Source organism: Amblyomma mixtum, chromosome 2 (genome assembly GCF_055824585.1).
Source record: "Amblyomma mixtum isolate Tamu chromosome 2, ASM5582458v1, whole genome shotgun sequence".
Taxonomy (NCBI): domain Eukaryota; kingdom Metazoa; phylum Arthropoda; class Arachnida; order Ixodida; family Ixodidae; genus Amblyomma; species Amblyomma mixtum.
Window position 1 is genome coordinate 189,492,784 of NC_143013.1, and position 25,511 is coordinate 189,518,294.

The window sequence follows — 25,511 nt, forward strand, 5'->3', positions numbered from 1 at the left end:
CCCAACCACCTGGCCTAGCAAGTTTTTGCAGCGATGAGGCTAGTGCACGCAGCGCTCTGATCCTCGAAGGAAAGGGTACACAGAAAAGAGCCCCATATAGAAGAAATGAAATCTGGAAGAGTGCGGTGAGGGGCTAGTTGGTACGGAGACACGTCCGCCTGTTGCAAGACTGGCTAGGTTTCTGTGCTTCAGCTGGAAGGGAACGGGCCCTGCAGGCTTCCTGGCATTCAAGGATTACCAGGTCCTTGCTGAAGCAAGTGCTGAGTTCCTTTGGAACTTGTGGCGACTGAGCCTACCCAAGGTCCTCAAAAACCAGGTTGGTGCTGTTCCGGTTGTCTACCTTGCAGGGGCGATCGTTCCACACTACGTTGAGAGTGTCCTCAACAAGGGCCCGAAGGAAGTCCCCCTGAGCAAGCCGTAGGCTTTGGCTGCGGCGCATAGGATTGCTGAGAAAGTTCAAGGCGAAGAGAAAGATCATTGCCATTTAGAATGTGTTGATCCGATCCGCAACACCTTCAAAGGCAAGAAGAAAGAACACTCCATGGTGGGATCCGTGGCAAGGTATTTTAGAAACTCTGACCTCGCTTTGATGATGGCCGACAAAAAAGGAGGCTTTGTGTTCTTGCCCCAGAAGCTTTTTACTGAGTAAGCCATATCAGCTTTCTTAAAGAACTTTAGGAGAACAGATCTAAAGCCGTCTAAAGCGAAGGGAAGGGCGGTTGAGCTGTTAAGGGATCTGAAACCCGACCGACTAAAAAGTGAAGTGGTAAAAAACAAGGTCCTAGTGCTCAATGTGTTCTTCAGTGCCAAGAGCCACAAGATGGAGTGCCCTTTTAGAGCCATTGTCACAGGAACTGGATCCTGCCAAGCTGTGGTCAGTCACTACCTTCGGCACCATCTGGGAAGTCTGGCGCCTGACAATCCGTACAAGGTCAGCAGCTCGGAACGAGTGGCGGAAATGTTAGGGGATAGCCTCTCTGCTGTTAACTCGGGCTTCTCGGTTGACATCGAATGGTTGTTCTGCTCCCTTCCCCATGATGACCTGTTGACTGCAGTCCGGAACGTATCGAACGTTCTGGTGCTGTGTATTTCCAGAATTCGTACGGTATTTCGGTGGAAGGCTTTTTGTAATTGCTTAAGGTATATCTTACTTCAACGATTCTGATTTTACAGGATAAACTTTACGTGCAGAAACGCGGCATTATTATCGGGTCGTGTGTACCTCCAATTTCATCTCAGATCCTTTTAGTTGAAATTGACCGCTCGCTATCGCGGGTACTATCAGACGACCGTATCGTTCGGGTGTTCCGATACGTCGACCACTTTTTAATACTTTTAAATGTTGACCCCAACGACGACTTGACACAGGTGGTGATGGAGGTTATAGCATCCTTTAAGTCTGCTTTTGCCAGTTTTAATTTCACCATTGAACTTCCTGGAAACTCTTGTTTGCAATTCTTTGATTTAAAATTATTTTTTAACGATCCTGACCACATCTGCTCATCGTACAAGCCTAGGTAGAAAAAGGCACTCCTGCCCTTTAACTCGTGCCATTCGAAGCTGGTAAAGAGGGGTATTGCGTCAACTTTCCTCAGGGCTTCGTTAGCCAAGTCCTATCCACATAAAGTTCAGGTCAGCTTTGATGCTCGGGTTGATCGCCTTCGGTCTGATGGTTTTCCGCTGGCCCTTCTTCAGGCTGTCGCTGAGTCTCTGTTGAAGTCCTTCGGCCCAAACTCAAAATCTCTGTGGCGGATGCACAGGAGAGGCGGAAGTATGAAGTTATGCCCTATGTTCACAGGGTATCGCAAGGCCTGAAGAGGGCCGCTGGTAAACTCGGCGTAGAGGTCCTTTTTTTCTGCACCTTGTAAGCTGTCGCGTTTGTGCAATTTAGCGAGGAAAGACAAGCAAAAGAAGGTTGTGTGCGGCATTAACCACAGGAATAAGTTCGTGAATGTAACCGAATGTAATCTATCGGATTCCGCTGAGCTGTGGTAAGGTGTACGTCGGGAAAACTGGCCGCTGCATCAACATTAGATTATTAGAGCATGCCAATTCCTTAGCTGATTCAAGGGGTGAGCATCTGCCTAAGCATTGTAAGACTTGCAACATTATGACAAAGATTGTAATCCGCTTTTAGACAAGACTAAGGTTATTGGACAGCGAGGAATAAGAAAGAACGGGAAATTATCGAAGCCTTGCATATGGCGAGATTAGGGCCTGACAAATGTGTTAGCGATGCTTCCGTACACCTGTACTTCAACTCTTTCTTGATTTCACTAGATGATTGTGGCTTTTGCCTTTGTGGTTGGTGCGCATGCACTGTGTAGTTGAAGGAATGAGGCGTTGGTGGAATAAATCCGTTGTTAGTTTGCGTTTTGTGCCGCGTGGGTCTTATTCTCTCTTGTCCGGTCCTCTTTGCGCAGTTATTCTTTGTTCTCATAACGTCGATTTGCCGCCACGTTCATGTAGAACTGGTGCAAATGTGTTAGACTTCTTCCTTTGCAGGAAAAATAATATACTTGATTCCATTGTAATGACATCGAGAATAAGTGGCCATCAAGCTGTTATTGCCACTGTTTTTCGTAGAAAATATGCTCTTCACTTTTGTCGTTCAAGGCAAGTATTTTTGTACGAAAGAGGTGACTACGATGCTATAAAAAATGCAATAGCTGCCTACCTTCCTTTGTTTCTCACTTATGACGAAACATGTGCCATAGAGGGCTTGGGAGGAACAATAAAGGAAACGCTTCTCTATTTGATCATAGCCTACGTATCTGCCAAGCCAGTGTCAGGCAAAGAGCGCACTGCCAAACCTTGGATATCAAGGGAACTGCGCACATCTATTAGAAGAAAGGCCGCGATATATGAAATACATCGTAAAAGGAGCCAGTAATTATTTACTAGGCTAATGGTATTGGCGGGTATACTTAAGAAAGAACTGGAAGGTGCGAAACACTTAAATCAATCGTCTTTAGCCGAAAGGATCAAGGTTAACCTCTAAGAAATATGGAACATATGAAAAATACCAAGAAAGACAACATTGGAATTCCATCTCTGGTGTACATTAATGAAATAATAGGAGAAGGTTCAAATAAACCGACCATTTTTACCGCATACTCTCGATCAGTACTTATCAGTGTTCAATCAGAACACAGTCCGGTCCCACATGAATCCGCCCGTTTGCCAGAAATGCAAGATTTCATAGTACTGAGACGGGTGTAAAAGCGGTGTTGTATAATCTAAATTCGAGTTCTGCTCACGGTCTTGACATATTCCTAACCATAGCTTGAAGGATTGTCCAAATCAAATAGCTCCTTTTATGGCAACAATACTCAATAAATCACTAGACTGTCATAAACTTCCCAGTGACTGGAAACTTGCGAATACGAGGTCTGTTAGGAAAGTATCCGACTTAATTTTTTTTACGAACACCTGACGGATTTGAAACAAGCACGCTTGCACCAGCCTACCTTGAGCCTTCGTGCGGATGCACAAATTTTTTCTCGCCTGCCGATAGCGTCAGTCACTGGCACGCAGCGTTTGAGTGAGCAAGTGCGCAGTGCTCTCGTCGGTTTTTCATTGGAAGGAAAATGGCGGAGCGACAGGAGCAACGATGCTGCATCAAATTTTGCCAGAAACTAGGCGACAGACAAGTGGAAACTATTCGGAATATTCAGACGGCTTTCGGTGACAATGCTATGAGCAGCACAATGCTATGAGCAGCAATGGTACAATTGGTTTAAAGACGGCCGCACATCGGTGCACAGAGAACCACGCTCCGGTCGGCCATCAACATGCCGAAATGGCCAGGTCATTGCTGAAGTGAACGCTGTGGTGCCGCGGGACCATCGTGTGACTATCCGAGAAATTGTGGAAGAGGTGGACATCACCAATTTTTCTGAACATTCCATTATCACCGAAAATTTGGCCATGGAGAAAGATGCGGCGATATTCGCGCCGAAGCTGCTCACGGTGGAGCAGAAGCAGCTTCGTGTTGAAGGCTCACAGGATATGCTGGATTCCACAAACAGTGACCCCGACTTCATCAACACCATAATCGCTGGTGACGACTCTTGGGTGTACAGGTACGACCCGGAAACCAAATCCCAGTCGTCACAATGGCAGAATTCCACGTCACCAACACCAAAGAAGGCCCGCCAAGTGCGCAGCAATGTCAGTGATGCTGACTGCTTTCTTTGGCTCCCTCTGTGTGGCACACCACGCGTACGCACCCCACAAAGTAAACATTGACCAAAAGAATACTACAGGGACGTCCTCCGTCGCCGGCGTAGTACTGTGCGGCGCAAGAGGCCGAAGCTGAGGTCAACAGGAAATTGGCGCATCCATGATGACAGTGCTCCTGCACATTCCTCGCACTAAATTCACACTTTTTTCGACAAAAACCAGACTGCTGTAGTTCAACAGACTCCTTACTCTCCTAATATGGCCCCCTGTGACTTGTGGCTGTTTCCCAAAATCAAGAGGCCATTGAAGGAGCGCGATTTCAGACAAGAAAAGACATTATGGCTGCAACGACAGCTGAGCTAAACTCCATTCCGAAAGGGGCCTTTTCGGAATACTTCCAACAATGGCAGCACCACTGGAAGAAGTATGTGGAGTCCCAAGGAGACTACTTTGAAGGTGAATTAGGTTTCCAACGCTCCAGTTATGCCAGTTTTTTTTCTTGGGCAAAATGTCGGATACTTTTCTAACAGACCTCGTATAACACACATACATAAAGATTGTAATAGCTCAAATGCATATAATTATCGACCAGTCTTCCTAACCTTGGGTACTTGCAAAACATTACGACATATCATATATATTCTCGCCTTATCAACCACTTCCATGAAAACAATTTCTTCACCCCAGATCAATTTGGATTTCGTTCAGGTCTGTCTTGCACGACTCAGCTCACGGAATGCATTCATGACATCGTAGTACGTACAGATGTCGGTGTTCATATCGACGCGATTTTTCTTGACTTCCGCAAGGCTTTCGATGTGGTGTCTCATTCTGTGCTTTTAACTACATTGTCATATTACGTATCCTTTCTAAAATTCTTGGTAGGATTCGAGATTATTTCTACGAACGAAAGCAACAAGCGCATATAACGGTGTTGTTACTTCACAATCTCCTGATGTGATATTGGCCGTTCGGCAAGGCTCTGTCCTCGGGCCATAGTTATCTCTTGCTTTTGTGAGTGATCTACCGAGCTATCCGTGTTTCCTTGTTAGAATTTACGCTGATGACATTGTGGTTTACGCGCCTGTCATAAGCGCGATTGATACCCTGGTAGTGAAGTGTGATCTTGTTAAGGGGAGCGCACAGAGCGAAAAATGAAATATGACTCTCAATACAGCTGAATGTTTCCGCATGTTGTTTATCATTTAAAAAAAAAGGCAAGGTCGGCAGCAACTATATTTTAAATCAGGAAACGCAAAACTTGCGATTGACAATCAGCAATGAGGGAATGCGCTCAATCAACAAAGAGAAAAAGGATCTACATTTCAGTCAATACAAAATTGAACCATTCCATATGTTGCATTCAAATTTGCACATAAAGCCGTCGTCCCATCTTCGATCTCCCAGCTAACAGGACCCCTTTCGTTGCGTCGTCCAATCTGCCAGCGTATACCCTATTAATACTCATTTTCCTCTAAAACTGCTAATCATTGAAACAGTTCACCGCCTGTGTCTCGGCCACTCCCCCGTAGTGGGTATGTGCCATTCTACTTGAGGCCAACCAACCAACCAAAAAAGCGTAGCACCACCGCGGTGGCTCAGTGGTTATGGTGCTCGACTGCTGACCCGAAACACGCGGGTTCGATCCCGGCCGCGGCGGTTGAATTTCTTTGGAGAAGAAATTCTAGAGGCCCGTGTACTGTGCGATGTCAGTGCACGTTAAAGAACCCCAGGTGGTCGAAATTTCCGGAGCCCTCCACTACGGTGTCTCTCATAGACTTAGTCGCTTTCACTACAATTTCATGTTAGGGGGCCCGAAATTCAAGAATCGCTGCGGTGGAAACTGTTATCCCACAGAAGAAAAGCAACGAGATTAAAGTTACTGCATGAAATCAACAACAATAAAACCATTATCGATAAAACACTCTGCTTAAAGGCGCCTCAGTATATTTCAGGAGGAGGGATGATAAGGAGAAAATTAGAAGTCATAACTGCAGGATTAATATCCTGAAGTACTCGTTTTTTTGCAGCACAATAAATCATCACAATAAGTTCCAGAATGACGTTTTTGCATTTCCAAATTTCCAGGCTGCCTTAGAAATTGTCGTGATCATTTTACATTTAGTGTTCTCGTAGTTGTTGCGCGGACGCGTAGTGCATAGAAAGATGTATCATGAATTGAAAGTTGGTTAGGGTTTATCTATACGTCCCTCTATTGCAGGTAATGCTTCTTTGTTTTTCGTTTACTATGTTCTGTTTTGTTGTGGTGATGAATTATTTCTTAGCTTTTGATGTACTTTACCACCTCATGACAACTCCCTCGGGCGATGTAAGTAGAATGAATAAAAAAATAAATAAATAATTCCACTTACCATTAAATTTCACATATCAGACTAATTACAATGCCGCTTACCACTGAAAATTTCAGTGGCAATTCAATTTATGTATTATCATCTGACCAGCGCTTTCTGGCAGAGCTGTTGTTTAGAGGCTTTGTCTTTCCTTCCACCTTCACAAGCTTTAATATTTTGATATTACTATTTAACATTTTATCTTGCTACTTACACGACCAAAACTTTAAATTTCTGCATATATTTAGCGTTCCCTTCCAGGCCTGTTCAATCAACATTGCTAACTAAACCCGATGATAAATAGTTGGTTCTTAATCACCCTGGCGCATTTCTCTGCTCCTAAAGAAAGAACATTTCTTCTTTTTCTGAGATGTAAAGTTCGAGCTAGTTGCTAATGTCGAGAAAGGTTCATATTTCAAATATTTTTCAAGCCCTTTTGGCACAAGATCTCCCACTGAGTGTGTGCGCGAAGCACTTTTTTAATTTCTGAACTGCGACATTTGGTACCATGGCCTTTCTATTGTTAATGTCTATTGATACGTACTTTCATTTATATCGGCATGTGCTTTCCAACATTATGAAATTACTCATGGAAAGGTTTGACATGGAACTATATTCAGGCTGGAAGGGAGCTGAACGACATCAACAGCGGTAAAAGAAGTCCCTAAATATATGTAGTAATTTACGCCAGTATCTTATACTTCTTTAAGGATAGCTGCCGGGCCAGTTGGTACGTGATCTCACCGCAAAACAGCGCGCTAACACGGGACGAAGAATATTATTGTGCGTTTGTTTGTGCGTTTTTTCCTTCTTCGTACACGCACATGTTTGTGCGTGTCTTCCTTCTTCGTCCCGTGTTAGCGCGCTGTTTAACGGTGAGACTGATACTTCTCTTCTACTCCCATAATAACAACTTTTAAGCATTTTTTCCCCCTAATTTTCTCCCCACCATAGAAGGGCGCTAATTATTACCCCATCACTCTTTGGGCGCAAGTCCTCTTACCACAACAAAACTACCTACAATACGGAGCCTCGTTCGCATAACTACTGGCTGCGTTTACCGCCGCAGTGGAGCTCCGCAGAGCCCGGGTCGCCACCACCGGATATCTTTATTTAATTATTTATACAACGTACCTACAGCGCCAATGAGGCATTATTGTAGGGGGGATATTACTATATACAATAACACATGGAAAGCAGATATTGGGAAACATGTCAGCAAGGATAACACAACGTATTAAAAGAAGACTAAATGAGTATACAAGTAGTATGAGAGATGCCACAGCACTGGTAAACGCACGAGACCTGGAAGAAATACATCAGGTTATCGCTTCAACAGCACTTTCGAAATCAGGTGCAAAACCACATCATTCGGAACCTTATTCCAGTCCAGGATTGTGTTAGGGAAAAACGGATACTTAAAAACATGAATGCGGCATTGATAACTATTAATCTTTTTCGTGTTATCGAGTCTGTCCGAAATGTAAAATGGCTGCTTTAGATAAGTGTTTCTATTAATACCGGTACAATCATTGTAAATGCTGAGCAAGAACTTCAGCCTGCATATTTTTCTCTGGGTTGCTAAAGTCTTCCAACCAGTGCGGTCGCGAAGTTCTGAGGTCTTTATTTGAAAATTATAATTTCCAGTCACAAACCTTGCAGCGCGTTTCTGCACCCTTTCTAACTTGTCAATGAATGTACCCGTGAAAGGGTCCCATGCTACACATGCATATTCTAATACTGGCCTGAGATTTGTTAAATATAATGTTTCTTTTAATACCTGGGGAGAGCTTTTGAAATTCCGTTGCAAAAAATACAACAGACGAGAAGCTTTGGCAGTTATCACGTGAACGTGGGCTGTCTAGTTGAGGGATGCTGTGAGTATAAAACAAAGATATTTAACCTTATCAGTAGTTTGGATAGTGTCATGGTTTAAAAGGTACGATCCAAGAATTTTCTTTTTTTTTGGTTTGTAAATTGCACATGGAAACACTTAGACACATTCAATGCCATGCCCCACTTCAAGCACCACTCGCAAACTCTGTCAAGGCCAGCCTGTAATACGCAAAGATCATCAAGGCATGTGACAGGGGAATAGAAAACGCAATCATCAGCATACAGTCTGACAGTGGATCTGAGGCCGACAGGTATAGCATTGATGAATATGAGGAACAGTAATGGCCCGAGCACCGAACCCTGTGGCACTCCAGATAAAACATCCACACATAACATAAAATCTTTATATTCATTTTCGACGTGAGGTCTGCGTAACATGCAGTTTGTGTTTCACGCTTTACCGCTACGTGCCATCTTGTGCAGGAGCGATTCCATGCCATACCGTGGAGCATGGATTCCCTCCAGAATTAGAAAACGCAACGAGAGGCGAAAATATGGCAAAAATAGATCTTAGCGCAGCAACATTATTTCACGAGAGTGATGCCCATTTGGAATATCGACACTCTGCACTGCTTTTGACTGTTCCTGTTAACCCGCTTTTGACCTTTACTGCTGTGAAGCCGTCGCTGTTTTTTTTTGTTTTTTTCTTAACTACTTTATATTTCTACTAGACGAAGTATTCATCTAGAGCTCAGGGGTGAAGGTAATCGTTTTTATGCTGTTTTTTAGCTTGCCTGTTTGAGCTTGCCTGCTGCCAGTTCTCTATTTTAAGTTACAAAATTTTCCTTAGATTCATATTATCAATTAGTGTGCACAGACTGGTGACTATTCCTACCCTAATGTCTAATTATTATTAATTTAATTGTTTAATTAGCACATATGGTCATCAACTGCACCAGGTTGCTTTCATCGACGGCACGGGTCTTCTCACTGCGGAGATTCTGACTGCTGACGCCAGGTCCAATTTTGTGTTCTGTCCCCACTTTCTGACCGGTACATTTCCAACTCAGAGCGATGCGGCATCGCAGTTTGAACAGCAAGCACTTGGAGAGGTTTCAAGCTATTGACAATACATTGAAAACATCAGCATTGAATGCATTTATGAGATCCACTAATATTTGGGCGGCGCCTTCGGGTCCTAGAGATGCATAACTATACCGTTCTGAATGCGCGGTTACAGCCAAGGTTCAATAAAGTCATGAAATTGGATGAAAGCGGAAAATTTGGGCAAAACCATATTTTGATGGGAAAGTGAACAGACATGCTGTAGCAAGAGATGCAGAGACATGCTACAGCGTACGCACACGCACGCACGCACGCACGAACGAACGAAAGAACGAACGAACGAATGAACGAACGAACACACGCACGCACGCACGCACGCACGCACGCACGCACGCATGCACGCACGCACACACACACACACACACACACACACACGCACGCACGCACACGCACACGCACACGCACAGACGTGTTTATGGCGCCCGATTTCACTGACAAGGGTATAGACCCAGTAAGGCACACACATCTAGTAAAGGGTATGTGTACAAGCTACTAAATGGAGGTTGCTTTGGAAGGGTCTTTTTGCTCTTTCAGGTATATTTTTCATTTCGATTCTAAGCAAATATTTTGAGACCTATAAAACATATCCAGGTTTAGAGAAAGTCAGTTCATTTCTTTTCAAGCCGATAACACGCATGGTTATTTATTGAATAACATACAAAATGTCTTACAAATTGTCGGAATAGTTCGCAACTCTAATGCTAAAACACCAAGGTTTATAAAATAAATCTTCTAGGCATTGTGGAACCAGGCTGTGTTTCCAAAATGCACGTCAAGCAAGAAAAATAAGAATCAGCACAGGTGGCGAAATCTACCTGCAAGACGAGGAACCAAGTTTACTCCTTTGTGAAATATCCTTTCCTGCGGTCACTCCATATCATAAGAAAGCATCCTATTTGCAAGGCGAATGATGTTAAAATCGCTATGAAACGAAGAAATTAGCGCTAAGCGCACTCTTAGAAGAACCGCTGAGTCTGACTTGGACACAGCCCGGACCAAAGCCAGCGTCAAGTCTCGCGGGAGGCCGGAAGTCCTGCAAGAAGGATTGTTATGTCGCTCTAGCATATCTTGTGCTCAAAACATTCCTAGGCTCCTATGAAGCGCCCTCAACGACCTTTTGTCATCCAGCCGCTTGTGAAAAACTCTTTTGTTCCGTTCAAAGGCTAGGTATGAAGCTCTATGGTATAAATGTTTTTAGACAAATACCGCTTTTCATACGACGAACAATAAAATGTTGCCCGAGTCGTCTGCAGCTGCAGCATCTTGAAGTGGTGTCTCGACATCTCAGAGGGACTGCGAATTTTCCGTATTTGTTTCGTTCGTAGACTTTTGTCTCAAGCCATCCAATGCATGCTTTTGGTTCTTCCAGCAGGCGTGTACATTACGCGCAATTTTTCAGCTGACCACATGACGAAGGGTTCAGTTGTTCCCTGTTACCTTGAATTTAGACGAAGCGTGTCATACGTGCATGGCGTCGCTCTCTCGATACTATTCGAACTGAGTCATGCCATCAGAACTTAACTGTGCATTTATGGTAGCCATGGATCTCTGTATGTTTACTTATCATTGTCCACGGCACGTATAATGAGCTCTTTGATGTGGGCTGTGTTTTGGCATTCATTAAGTCCAGTAAAAATTGAGACGGGGGTAGGGAGCTGCTGCGGTGTGAGCTTTTGGATCCACAATGTAGGAAGCATTGAGATGTTCTCAGGTTACTTTGTAGTACTATCAATACTTTACAGCGCGCGTTTCCTCAGTAAGAAAGGCAATCACAGAAGAAGCCTCCAAATATGCAGGCTGAATGCGGTCTCCATCCCAGAAAAAAAATTAACTCCTTCACGTATCCAAATATAACATCTTCCAGCATTCCGAACCAGTTCTGTGTAGATTTCCAGACTTTTCTGGTCTTTGGCCCATCCGATCTCGGAGTTGCTTAATGGAAAATGATTTGAATTGTCTGTGCAATGCAGCATATCTACGAGAAATCTGTGCTGACACCGCGAAGCGTATCCGGCACTTACCTCGGGACTTCAGCACGAGCTTAAATATAGGTACGTGCACCCACAAGAAAAATAAACATATACCCCAGTGGCTTGATACGGGTGTAAACACCAAGCTTTTTTTGGGAAAGAAAACCTGGTCCAGCATAATATTTACCATCTCAAAATTAAGTTTACTACCAACAAACGGTAAAATCTACAATTTAGCAGCCAACAATGAGGGTGACATGCACCACACACTGTGAAGTTGTTTATCTGTCATAAAACTGCATTTCCTGTAAATGATGTCTCAGCACTACACTGGAAAAGGGCGGATAAATGCGTCGTGGAGAAAAGGCTACACTTTGTACCTCTTATTAAGCTTAATTACAATAACTGCCGCCCTCTCGTTAATTCTATAGAGTTCCTCTACGTCATCACCTATATCTCGATGAATCAGAAATCCCACAAAGAATTCTCCTTTGTACACGATAGCACAGTACATGCCCGCCCTTTAGCACTGTACACGCCTCATCTGCCCCAACCTCACTAAGCCCTATGGTGTCCGATTTAATACCCGCTGGCTGCTCTAACAGCACCGCTAGACTATCCTCACTGGATAATGTTCTAGCGTGAAACATTGCCAGTTTCAGTTTCCAATGGCGGCCTGTTCGAAGCCAGAGATTCTCAGACTCAGACCTCCCGTTTTGTCACGACTCTCACCGCCGCCTTGGACAGTTTGCTCCGTAGCCGCTGGGGAGTGAGGGTTATGCAATTCTTTCGACAGGCAGTTTTTTTTTAATCCGGTGGAGAACTGCACAGCACCGGGATTCTAAACCCGGACCTCTAGCACGCGAGGCGGATGCTCGACCTCTACGCCGTCGTTGCATCGGTGATGACGCCTACATACCGTATCAGCGTAATATAACTGGTTCAAACCCAGTTTTGGCGGCAAAATCGCAAGAACATCAGGCGCTCATTGTAGACACTACAGCAGGTATCATCGAAGTTTCATTTTCGAGACTGTGGTTAAAAAGGCCCCCCAAGTTTAGCCTTAGGTACAACAACTTTTCAAGAGCTCGCTTGTCGTCTTTTGTGTTACGATATCATTAGAAGCCTCACTGAGAAAAAAAATGGCTGATGCTTAACTTGGTTAAGCCTGGAGAATGCGAAGCATCATCGTGTCGTGTAATTTGGAGGCGCACAACCACAACGACGGCGCGAGGTGGGCCCCCGTTTCTGCACTGTCGTGACGTCATCAAGTCACGTGGTGTGACGTCATGTATCACGTGATTTGGAGGCGCACAACCACAGCGACGGCGCGAGGTGGGCCCCCGTTTCTCCACTGTCGTGACGTCATCGTGTCACGAGGTGTGACGTCGTTGTCGTGACGTCCTCGTGTCACGTGGTGTAACATCATGTATCACGTGATTTGGAGGCGCATAACCTCGGTGAAGGGCTGAAGTGGTAGCTAAAGTAGTATGCTTCGCATAAAAATGCGTCGGCGCTAATGTAAATCTCAGAGCTAAACATGACGGCACCAGACCGGAAGTGGCAACTATATGTTACGTTGTATCTTCATTGCGTCCGTGTCGCCACCTCTACATATCATCATCATCATCATCATCATCATGCTGACTACACCCACAGCAGGGCAAAGGCCTCTCCCAAGTCTCCCCAATTAACCCTCTCCTTCTCCAGCTGCAGCCACCCTATACCCGCAAGCTGGTCAATCTCGTCCGCCCACCTACCTTTCTAGCACTTTCAGGGAAATATCTATCCACCAGTTAGACGACCCGACGAGAGATATGGTTGTACACAGACATACGTGCACTCAAAACCGAAAATACTAAAGAAGGGTGTACGCTGTACCCTACGCCACTCCCTCATGAAAGGGAGTGCCCTATCGGACAGCTTTCTACCTTTTCACTCCAATATGTATGCGTGATTGTGATTACAGTGTGTAGGGGTTCGGAAGCACAACTGTGAAAGAATGACACAACATTCGGTGCAAAGCCATCATCAGCCTCTAATGCTGGCGCATTGCCATCACATAACCTAATCGTATGTCCCTGCGAACGTTTTTAGAAGCTATCCCATCCCCTACTACCTTGCCACCTTTACTTTTCTAGAATAAGTTTCTAGTAATTATCTGCATGTCTTTTCAGTTTTTTTGATCCAATCGACTATTCTTCTTATTCGGAGCTCTTCCTGTTGCGCATGAGGCTGACACCTCCGCCAGAAATACCAAGAACGGTTGTAAACCTTTTCTATTTTGATGCCTCCCATTCCCGTTGAGGAGGTGATGCGTCATCTGACACACTCCTCAGATACCACAGTTGCCGTTTACTCCAAAGTGTCCATGGTTCATGGACCATTATGGTCTTACCTTCATAGCCCAAAGTGTTACAGTAGCGGCAGAAACTTTATTAGTGGCTTCACGGCTTCGATGTTTAGCTCCCATTGACAGTATTCTGTTGCCTCTTGCCTGCCCTATGACCGAACGGGAGTGCGTGCCCAAGCAAATGCCATCTGGGAGAGGCTTTCGAAAACAGGTTTTGCAGTGGGTTACGCAGACTAGTGCACAAATTAGGAACCATCCTATATTTATTTTAGTATAAGGAGGTAAGTAAGTAAGGCGGCCGGTGGCAACCCATAGATGGCGTTGGAGGCGCCGGAGTCATCACACTGCAGCATTTCCAGAGGCTTTTTACTGCCATTACTAGCAAAAGCTGGACGTCACACTTGCTTTGGACCACAGTTCACTACGCGTGCCTTTTCGGGTGCGTTCAGTCCGAGTTTACAGTGTCGGTGTTCCGGATACATTTTCTCCGTACCATTACTTACCAGTTCCGCTTCGAAACAAGCTGGTTTACTGGACGTCCCGCGCTCACCCCTGCTTTGAAGCAGCAGCAAATGCCTACTGACCGGATGATTCAAAGCTGTGGCACATTGTGGCGCGGGGGATGGTTACGAGGGAGCTGCATTGATAGCGGCACACGCCGGCAAATTTTGCAGGCAACTTGCCTCATGACGGGAGCTGGACCTTTCGCATTATGCTGCTACAGGACGCGAACCTTTGCGTTGGTGGCTTGAAGTGGTTGAAAACTGTGTGGGAAATTCTCGACTAGTAAGAAGCAAGAACACTTCCCGAACAGTATTTATTTCAAAAGTGCGTTTATTGGCAAAAGGGAAAAGTACAGACAATGGTTACTAGCCTCGCGGTGAGCGGCATCGCTGATTGTTAACTTGAGTTCCCAGAGAATGGCATTTTCTATAGAAGGTATCTGTGCATTCCCGAGGGATATCGTCAATAAAAGCCTCGTTTATCAAAAGGACACAGTTAGGATGTGGAACAAAATTTCAGCAGTGTAAATATTTTTTTCACGCGTGATTGTCTTCATCTGTTAGGACGAAAAGCCGTCACTCCTGAACCGCTGCCGTAGTAGTAAAGCACTGTGCAACCACGTGATTAAAATGATTACGAAACTCTCTCAGCCTTTTCACCGCGTTTGTTCCGACCGCTTGTCGTAGTTCGTGGCTTGTGGATGCTCACAATCAGTTCGCATGCGACAGTGCAAAAAAATGCCGTCACGGCCCGCTGGGAAAAAGCGGCACCTGTTCAAGCCCCAAAGAGGCGCTCCTTGAAATTGTCGCGAGAACGCGAGGCAAGCAGCAGTCTAAGAAAATACGGCATTCACGAGAACATAGGATAGCAAATTTCGGAGAACATCTGAAGAAGGCTGCTGCAAGATATGGCGTTCTTTATAGAGTGGAAAACAAGCTGAAAAGGTGTACACTGCTGTCTATGCAGATGTCTGGCATAGAATAAAAAAAATAGCAGACGGTTTAGCATGGATAAGCGCGGAACATCGTGCTGTAGCACTAGTTACGGTCTGTGGGAAATCTACCTGCAAGACGAGGAACCAAGTTGATTGCTTTGTGAAATACCCTGTCCTGCGGTCACTCCATGTCATAAGAAAACATCCTAGTTGCAAGGCGAATGATGATAAAATCGCTATGAAACAAAGAAATTATTTTTAAGCGCACTCTTAGAAGACCCCCTGAGTCTGACTTGGACACAGCTGTATGCAAAGCGCCTTAAAGGGTGCCCGGACCAAAGTCAGCGTTAAGTCTCGCGGGAGGAAGTTTCTGCAAAAAGGATTGTTATGTCGCTCTAGCATATCTTGTGCTCAAAACAATCCTAGGCTCCTATGAAGCGCTCTCAACGACCTTTTGTCATCCAGCCGCTTGGGAAAAACTCTTTTGTCCCGTTCAAAGGCCAGGTATGAGGCTCTATGGTATAAATGTTTTTAGACAAATACCGCTTTTCATGCGACGAACAATAAAATGTTGCCCGAGTCGTCTGCAGCATTTTGAAGTAGTGTCTCGACATCTCTGAGGGACTGCGAACTTTCCGTCGTTGTTTCGTTCATAGACTTTTGTCTCAAGCCATGCAATGCATGCTTTTGGTTCTTCGAGCAGGCGTGTACATTACGCGCAATTTTTCAGCAGACCACATGACGAAGGGTTCAGCTGTTCCCTGTTACCTTGAATTTAGACGAAGCGTGTCATACGTGCATGGCGTCGCTCTCTCGATACTGTTCGAACTGAGACATGCCATCAGAACTTAACTGTGCGTTTATGGTAGCCATGGATCTCTGTATGTTTACTTATCATTGTCTACGGCACGTATAATGAGCACTTTGATGTGGGCTGTGTTTTGGCATTCATTAAGGCCTGTAAAAATTGAGACGGGGGTAGGGAGCTGCTGCGGTGTGAGCTTTTGGATCCACAATGTAGGAGGCATTGAGATGTTCTCAGGTGACTTTGTAGTACTATTAATACTTTACAGCGCGCGTTTCCTCAGTAAGAAAGGCAATCACAGAAGAAGCCTCCAAATATGCAGGCTGAATGCGGTCTCCATCTCAGAAAAAAATTTAATTCCTTCATGTATCCAAATATAACATCTTCCAGCATACCGAACCAGTTCTGTGTAGGTTTCCAGACTTTTCTGGTCTTTGGCCCATCCGATCTCGGAGTTGCTTAATGGAAAAGAATTTGAATCGTCCGTGCAATGCAGCATATCTACGAGAAATCTGTGCTGACACCGCGATGCGTATCCGGCACTTACCTCGGGACTTCAGCACGAGCTTAAATATAGGTACGTGCACCCACAAGAAAAATAAACATATACCCCAGTGGCTTGATGCGGGTGTAAACACCAAGCTTTTTTTTTGGGAAAGAAAACCTGGTCCAGCATAATATTTACCATCTCAAAATTAAGTTTACTACCAACAAACGGTAAAATCTATAATTTAGCAGCCAACGATGAGGGTGACATGCACCACACAATGTGAAGTTGTTTATCTGTCATAAAACTGCATTTCCGGTAAAGAATGTCTCAGCACTACGCTGGAAAAGGGCGGATAAATGCGTCGTGTAGAAAAGGCCACACTTTGTACCTCTTATTAAGCTTAATTACAATAACTGCCGCCCTCTCGTTAATTCTATAGAGTTCCTCTACGTCATCACCTATATCTCGATGAATCAGAAATCCCACAAACAATTCTCGTTTGTACACGATAGCACAGTACATGCCCGCCCTTTAGCACTGTACACGCCTCATCTGTCCCAACCTCACTAAGCCCTATGGTGTCCGATTTAATACCCGCTGGCTGCTCTAACAGCACCGCTAGACTAGCCTCACTGGATAATGTTCTAGCGTGCAACATTGCCAGGTTCAGTTTCCAATGGCGGCCTGTTCGAAGCCAGAGATTCTCAGACTCAGACCTCCCGTTTTGTCACGAGTCTCACCGCCGCCTTGGACAGTTTGCTCCGGAGCCGCTGGGGACTGAGAGTTATGCAATTCTTTCGACAGGCAGTTTTTTTTTAATCCGGTGGAGAACTGCACGGCACCGGGATTCTAAACCCGGACCTCTAGCACGCGAGGCGGATGCTCGACCTCTACGCCGTCGTTGCATCGGTGATGACGCCTACATACCGTATCAGCGTAATATAACTGGTTAAAACCCAGTTTTGGCGGCAAAATCGCAAGAACATCAGGCGCTCATTGTAGACACTACAGCAGGTATCATCGAAGTTTCATTTTCGAGACTGTGGTTAAAAAGGCCCCCCAAGTTTAGCCTTAGGTACAACAACTTTTCAAGAGCTCGCTTGTCGTCTTTTGTGTTACGATATCATTAGAAGCCTCACTGAGAAAAAAAATGGCTGATGCTTAACTTGGTTAAGCCTGGAGAATGCGAAGCATCATCGTGTCGTGTAATTTGGAGGCGCACAACCACAACGACGGCGCGAGGTGGGCCCCCGTTTCTGCACTGTCGTGACGTCATCAAGTCACGTGGTGTGACGTCATCAAGTCACGTGGTGTGACGTCATGTATCACGTGATTTGGAGGCGCACAACCACAGCGACGGCGCGAGGTGGGCCCCCGTTTCTCCACTGTCGTGACGTCATCGTGTCACGAGGTGTGACGTCGTTGTCGTGACGTCCTCGTGTCACGTGGTGTGGCGTCGTGTCACGTGATTTGGAGGCGCACAACCACAGCGACGGCGCGAGGTGGGCCCCCGTTTCTCCACTGTCGTGACGTCATCGTGTCACGTGGTGTGACGTCATGTATAACGTGATTTGGAGGCGCATAACCACGGTGAAGGGCTGAAGTGGTAGCTAAAGTAGTATGCTTCGCATAAAAATGCGTCGGCGCTAACCTAAATCTCAGAGCTAAACATGACGGCACCAGACCGGAAGTGGCAACTATATGTTACGTTGTATCTTCATTGCGTATGTGTCGCCACCTCTACATATCATCATCATCATCATCATCATCATGCTGACTACACCCACAGCAGGGCAAAGGCCTCTCCTAAGTCTCCCCAATTAACCCTCTCCTTCTCCAGCTGCAGCCACCCTATACCCGCAAGCTGGTCAATCTCGTCCGCCCACCTACCTTTCTAGCGCTTTCAGGGAAATATCTAACCACCAGTTAGACGACCCGACGAGAGATATGGTTGTACACAGACATACGTGCACTCAAAACCGAAAATACTAAAAAAGGGCGTGATCTGTACCCTACCGCACTCCCTCGTGAAAGGGAGTGCCACAGAGGACAGATTACTACCTCTTCACTGCAATATATATGCGTGATTGTGATTACAGTGTGTAGGGGTTCGGAAGCACAACTGTGAAAGAATGACACAACATTCGGTGCAAAGCCATTATCAGCCTCTAATGCTGCCGCATTGCCATCACATAACCTAATCATATGTCCCTGTGAACGTTTTTAGAAGCTATCCCATCCCCTACTACCTTGCCACCTTTACTTTTCTAGAATAAGTTTCTAGTAATTATGTGCATGTCTTTTCAGTTTTTTTGATCCAATCAACTATTCTTCTTATTCTGAGCTCTTCCTGTTGCGCATGAGGCTGACAGCTCCGTCAGAAATACCAAGAACGGTTGTAAACCTTTCCTATTTTCATGCCTCCCATTCCCGTTGAGGAGGTGATGCGTCATCTGACACACTCCTCAGATACCACAGTTGCCGTTTACTCCAAAGTGTCCATGGTTCATGGACAATTATGGTCTTACCTTCATAGGCCAAACTGTTGCAGTAGCGGCAGAAACTTTATTACCGGCTTCACGGCTTCGATTTTTAGCTCCCGTTGACAGTATTCTGTTGCCTCTTGCCTGCCCTATGACCGTACGGGAGTGCGTGCCCAAGCCAATGCCATCTGAGAGAGGCTTTCGAAAACAGGTTTTGCAGTGGGTTACGCAGAGTAGTGCACAAATTAGGAACCATCCTATATATATTTTAGTATAAGGAGGTAAGTAAGGCGGCCAGTGGCAACCCATAGATGGAGTTGGAAGCGCCAGAATCATCACACTGCAGCATTTCCAGAGGCTTTTTATTGCCATTAGTAGTAAAAGCTGGACGTCACACTTGCTTTGGACCACAGTTCACTACGCGCGCCTTTTCGGGTGCGTTCAGTCCGAGTTTACCGTGTCGACGTTCCGGATACATTTTCTCCGTACCATTACTTACCAGTTCCGCTTGGAAACAAGCTGGTTTACTGGACGTCCCGCGCTCACCCCTGCTTTGAAGCAGCAGCAAGTGCCTACTGACCGGATGATTCAAAGCTGTGCCACATTGTGGAGCGCGGGATGGTTACGAGGGAGCTGCATTGATAGCGGCACACGCCGGCAAATTTTGCAGGCAACTTGCCTTATGACGGGAGCTGGACCTTTCGCATTATGCTGCTACAGGACGCGAACCTTTGCGTTGGTGGCTTGAAGTGGTTGGAAACTGTGTGGGAAATTCTCGAGTAGTAAGAAGCAAAAATACTTCCCAAACAGTATTTATTTCAAAAGTGCGTGTATTGGCAGAAGAGAAAAGTACAGACAATGGTTACTAGCCTCGCGGTGAGCGGCATCGCTGATTGTTAACTTGAGTTCACAGAGAATGGCATTTTCTATAGAAGGTATCTGTGCATTCCCGAGGGATATCGTCAATAAAAGCCTCGTTTATCAAAAGGGCACAGTAAGGATCTGGAACGAAATTTCAGCCGTGTAAATATTTTTTTCACGCGTGATTGTCTTCATCTGTTAGGACGAAAAGCCGTCACTCCTGAACCGCTGCGGTAGTAGTAAAGCACTGTGTAACCACGTGATTAAAATGATTACAAAACTCTCCCTGCCTTTTCCCCGCCTTTGTTCCGACCGCTTGTCGTAGTTTGTGGCTTGTGGATGCTCACAATCAGTTCGCATGCGTCACTGCCAAAAAATGCCGTCACGGCCCGCTGGGAAAAAGCGGCACCTGTTCAAGCCCCAAAGAGGCTCTCCTTGAAATTGTCGCGAGAACGAGAGGCAAGCAGCAGTCTATGAAAGTACTACATTCATGAGAACATAGGATAGAAAATTTCGGAGAACATCTGAAGAAGGCTGCTGCAAGATATGGCGTTCTTTATAGAGTGGAAAACAAGCTGAAAAGGTGGGGACTGCTGTCTATGCAGATGTCTGACAGAATAAAAAAGTAGCAGACGGTTAAGCATGGATAAGCGCGGAACATCGTGCGGTAGCACTAGTTACGGTCTGTGGGAAATCTACCTCCAAGACGAGGAACCAATTTGATTGCTTTGTGAAATATCCTGTCCTGCGGTCACTCCATGTCATAAGAAAGCATCCTATTTGCAAGGCGAATGATGTTAAAATCGCTATGAAACGAAGAAATTAGCGCTAAGCGGACTCTTAGAAGAACCCCTGAGTCTGACTTGGACACAGCTGTATGCAAAGCGCCTTAAAGGGTGCCCGGACCAAAGTCAGCGTCAAGTCTCGCGGGAGGAAGTCCTGCAAGAAGGATTGTCATGTCGCTCTAGCATATCTTGTGCTCAAAACATTCCTAGGCTCCTATGAAGCGCCCTGAACGACCTTTTGTCATCCAGCCGCTTGTGAAAAACTCTTTTGTTCCGTTCAAAGGCTAGGTATGAGGCTCTATGGTATAAATGTTTTTAGACAAATACCGCTTTTCAAACGACGAACAATAAAATGTTGCCCGAGTCGTCTGCAGCATTTTGAAGTAGTGTCTCGACATCTCTGAGGGACTGCGAATTTTCCGTCGTTGTTTCGTTCGTACACTTTTGTCTCAAGCCATGCAATGCATGCTTTTGGTTCTTCGAGCAGGCGTGTACATTACGCGCAATTTTTCAGCTGACCACATGACGAAGGGTTCACCTGTTCCCTGTTACCTTGAATTTAGACGAAGCATGTCATGCGTGCATGGCGTCGCTCTCTCGATACTCTTCGAACTGAGACATGCCATCAGAACTTAACTGTGCGTTTATGGTAGCCATGGATCTCTGTATGTTTACTTATCATTGTCCACGGCACGCATAATGAGCTCTTTGATGTGGGCTGTGTTTTGGCGTTCATTAAGTCCTGTAAAAATTGAGACGGGGGTAGGGAGCTGCTGCGGTGTGAGCTTTTGGATCCACAATGTAGGAGGCATTGAGATGTTCTCAGGTTACTTTGTAGTACTATCAATACTTTACAGCGCGCGTTTCCTCAGTAAGAAAGGCAATCACAGAAGAAGCCTCCAAATATGCAGGCTGAATGCCTTCTCCATCCCAGCAAAAAATTTAACTCCTTCACGTATCCAAATATAGCATCTTCCAGCATTCCGAACCAGTTCTGTGTAGATTTCCATACTTTTCTGGTCTTTGGCCCATCCGATCTCGGAGTTGCTTAATAGAAAATAATTTGAATTGTCTGTGCAATGCAGCATATCTACGAGAAATCTGTGCTGACACCGCGAAGCGTATCCGGCACTTACCTCGGGACTTCAGCACGAGCTTAAATATACGAGGGGGTACCCAAAAGAAACCGGACTAAATTTTTTGGTCGGCAAAGCTTCTGTGGTACCGCGTTTTGCCACTAGGAGTGCTTAGAACGAACATTACAGAGTGAGTAAGCCGAGTGCCGTCGTTGAAGGAGGTCAGAATAGTTTAGGGAGAGTTTTAGAGTGACGACTGTTTTGTGTGAATGTCGTTTTTGCAATGGCTGATTTTCGTGAACAGCGTGCGCCAGTGAAATTCTGATTTTTGCTCGGAAAAAGTTGAATGGAAACTCTTGAAATATTAAGAAAGACGTACAAGGACGATGCTATGGGGACAACTCAAGTGTTCCTGAATCGAATCCTGAATCAAAGCAACAATCATGCCAATGGAAAACTTCAAATTCACCTCGCCTCAAGAAAGCTCGTCAGGTGAAACCAAACCTCAAAACAATGCTGATTTCTTTTTCGACGTGAGAGGAGTCGTTCATTGAGATTTTCTTCCGCTGGGTCAGGCAGTTAGCCAAGCTTTCTACTGGGATTTTTTGAAAAGATTGGGCAGCAGTGTGCGGTGGAAGCGGCCAGATTTGTGGCGGTCGGGTGACTGGTTTTTCCATCATGGCAATGCCCCTGCTCACGCAGCCCTGTCTCTACGACAATTTAGGACCAAAAATTTTATGACCCCTATTCCTCAACCCTCATACTCTCCCGACCGTTACCCCGTGCTACTTTCTTTGTTTCCTAGAATAAAAAAATAGGTGAATGGAAAGCGTTTCGCTGATGTTACTGAGGTCAATAAAAAAACGACAGAGGCACTGTGAAGCATCACAAAAGATGAATTTGAAGAATGTTTTGAAAAATGGAATGAAAGATTCGACAAGCGTATCATTGCAAGTGGGGAATACTTTGAAGGAGATTGAAGGTCTGTGCTTAGAATGTGAACAAATAAGTTCAAACAAAAATAAGTCCGGTTTCTTTTGGGTACCCCCTCGCAGGTATGTGCACCCACAAGAAAAATAAAGATATACCCCAGTGGTTTGATACTGGTGTAAACACTAAGCTTTTTTTGGGAACGAAAACCTGGTCCAGCATAATATTTACCATCTCAAAATTAAGTTTACTACCAACAAACGGTAAAATCTACAATTTAGCAGCCAACGATGAGGGCGACATGCATCACACAATGTGAAGTTGTTTATCTGTCATAAAACTGCATTTCCTGTGAAGGATGTCTCAGCACTACACTGGAAAAGGGCGGATAAATGCGTCGTGGAGAAAAGGCCACACTTTGTACCTCTTATTAAGCTTAATTACAATAACTGCCGCCCTCTCGTTAATTCTATAGAGTTCCTCTACGTCATCACCTATATCTCGATGAATCAGAAATCCCACAAACAATTCTCCTTTGTACACGATAGCACAGTACATGCCCGCCCTTTAGCACTGTACACGCCTCATCTGCCCCAACCTCACTAAGCCCTATGGTGTCCGATTTAATACCCGCTGGCTGCTCTAACAGCACCGCTAGACTAGCCTCAATGGATAATGTTCTAGCGTGCAACATTGCCAGGTTCAGTTTCCAATGGCGGCCTGTTCGAAGCCAGAGATTCTCAGACTCAGACCTCCCGTTTTGTCACGACTCTCACCGCCGCCTTGGACAGTTTGCTCCGTAGCCGCTGGGGACTGAGGGTTATGCAATTCTTTCGACAGGCAGTTTTTTTTTAATCCGGTGGAGAACTGCACGGCACCGGGATTCTAAACCCGGACCTCTAGCACGCGAGGCGGATGCTCGACCTCTACGCCGTCGTTGCATCGGTGATGACGCCTACATACCGTATCAGCGTAATATAACTGGTTCAAACCCAGTTCTGGCGGCAAAATCGCAAGAACATCAGGCGCTCATTGTAGACACTACAGCAGGTATCATCGAAGTTTCATTTTCAAGACTGTGGTTAAAAAGGCCCCCCAAGTTTAGCCTTAGGTACAACAACTTTTCAAGAGCTCGCTTGTCGTCTTTTGTGTTACGATAGCATTAGAAGCCTCACTGAGAAAAAAAATGGCTGATGCTTAACTTGGTTAAGCCTGGAGAATGCGAAGCAGCATCGTGTCGCGTAATTTGGAGGCGCACAACCACAACGACGGCGCGAGGTGGGCCCCCGTTTCTCCACTGTCGTGACGTCATCAAGTCACGTGGTGTGACGTCATTTATCACGTGATTTGGAGGCGCACAACCACAGCGACGGCGCGAGGTGGGCCCCCGTTTCTGCACTGTCGTGACGTCATCGTGTCACGTGGTGTGACGTCGTGTCACGTGATTTGGAGGCGCACAACCACAGCGACGGCGCGAGGTGGGCCCCCGTTTCTCCACTGTCGTGACGTCATCGTGTCACGTGGTGTGACGTCATGTATCACGTGATTTGGAGGCGCATAACCACGGTGAAGGGCTGAAGTGGTAGCTAAAGTAGTATGCTTCGCATAAAAATGCGTCGGCGCTAACGTAAATCTCAGAGCTAAACATGACGGCACGAGACCGGAAGTGTCAACTATATGTTACGTTGTATCTTCATTGCGTCCGTGTCGCCACCTCTACATATCTGCATCATCATCATCATCATGCTGACTACACCCACAGCAGGGCAAAGACCTCTCTGAAGTCTCCCCAATTAACCCTCTCCTTCTCCAGCTGCAGCCACCCTATACCCGCAAGCTGGTCAATCTCGTCCGCCCATCTACCTTTCTAGCGCTTTCAGGGAAATATCTAACCACCAGTTAGACGACCCGACGAGAGATCTGGTTGTACAGACATACGTGCACTCAAAACCGAAAATACTAAAGAAGGGTGTACGCTGTACCCTACGCCACTCCCTCATGAAAGGGAGTGCCCTATCGGACAGCTTTCTACCTTTTCACTCCAATATATATGCGTGATTGTGATTACAGTGTGTAGGGGTTCGGAAGCACAACTGTGAAAGAATGACACAACATTCGGTGCAAAGCCATCATCAGCCTCTAATGCTGCCGCATTGCCATCACATAACCTAATCATATGTCCCTGCGAACGTTTTTAGAAGCTATCCCGTCCCCTACTACCTTGCCACCTTTACTTGTCTAGAATAAGTTTCTAGTAATTATCTGCATGTCTTTTCAGTTTTTTTGATCCAATCAACTTTTCTTATTCGCAGCTCTTCCTGTTGCGCATGAGGCTGACAGCTCCGCTAGAAATACCAAGAACGGTTGTAAACCTTTCCTATTTTGATGCCTCCCATTCCTGTTGAGGAGGTGATGCGTCATCTGACACACTCCTCAGATACCACAGTTGCCGTTTACTCCAAAGTGTCCATGGTTCATGGACCATTATGGTCTTACCTTCATAGCCCAAAGTGTTGCAGTAGCGGCAGAAACTTTATTACCGGCTTCACGGCTTCTATTTTTAGCTCCCGCTGACAGTATTCTGTTGCCTCTTGCCTGCCCTATGACCGAACGGGAGTGCGTGCGCAAGCAAATGCCATCTGAGAGAGGCTTTCGAAAACAGGTTTTGCAGTGGGTTACGCAGACTAGTGCACAAATTAGGAACCATCCTATATTTACTTTAGTATAAGGAGGTAAGTAAGTAAGGTGGCCGGTAGCAACCCATAGATGGCGTTGGAAGCGACGGAGTCATCACACTGCAGCATTTCCAGAGGCTTTTTATTG

The 25,511-nt window shown here is 45.7% G+C and overlaps 1 protein-coding gene across 1 annotated transcript in view; it reads left to right on the plus strand.

Annotated features, from left to right (window-relative positions):
* Positions 1-215: 215 nt before the first annotated feature.
* The window catches only part of LOC149361862 (uncharacterized), a 105,385-nt gene continuing 80,089 nt past the window's right edge, over positions 216-25,511 (plus strand). The window contains exon 1 of the mRNA XM_089572857.1: positions 216-316. The gene's annotated coding sequence lies outside the window, so the exon portion shown is untranslated. The remainder of the gene's footprint in view (positions 317-25,511) is intronic.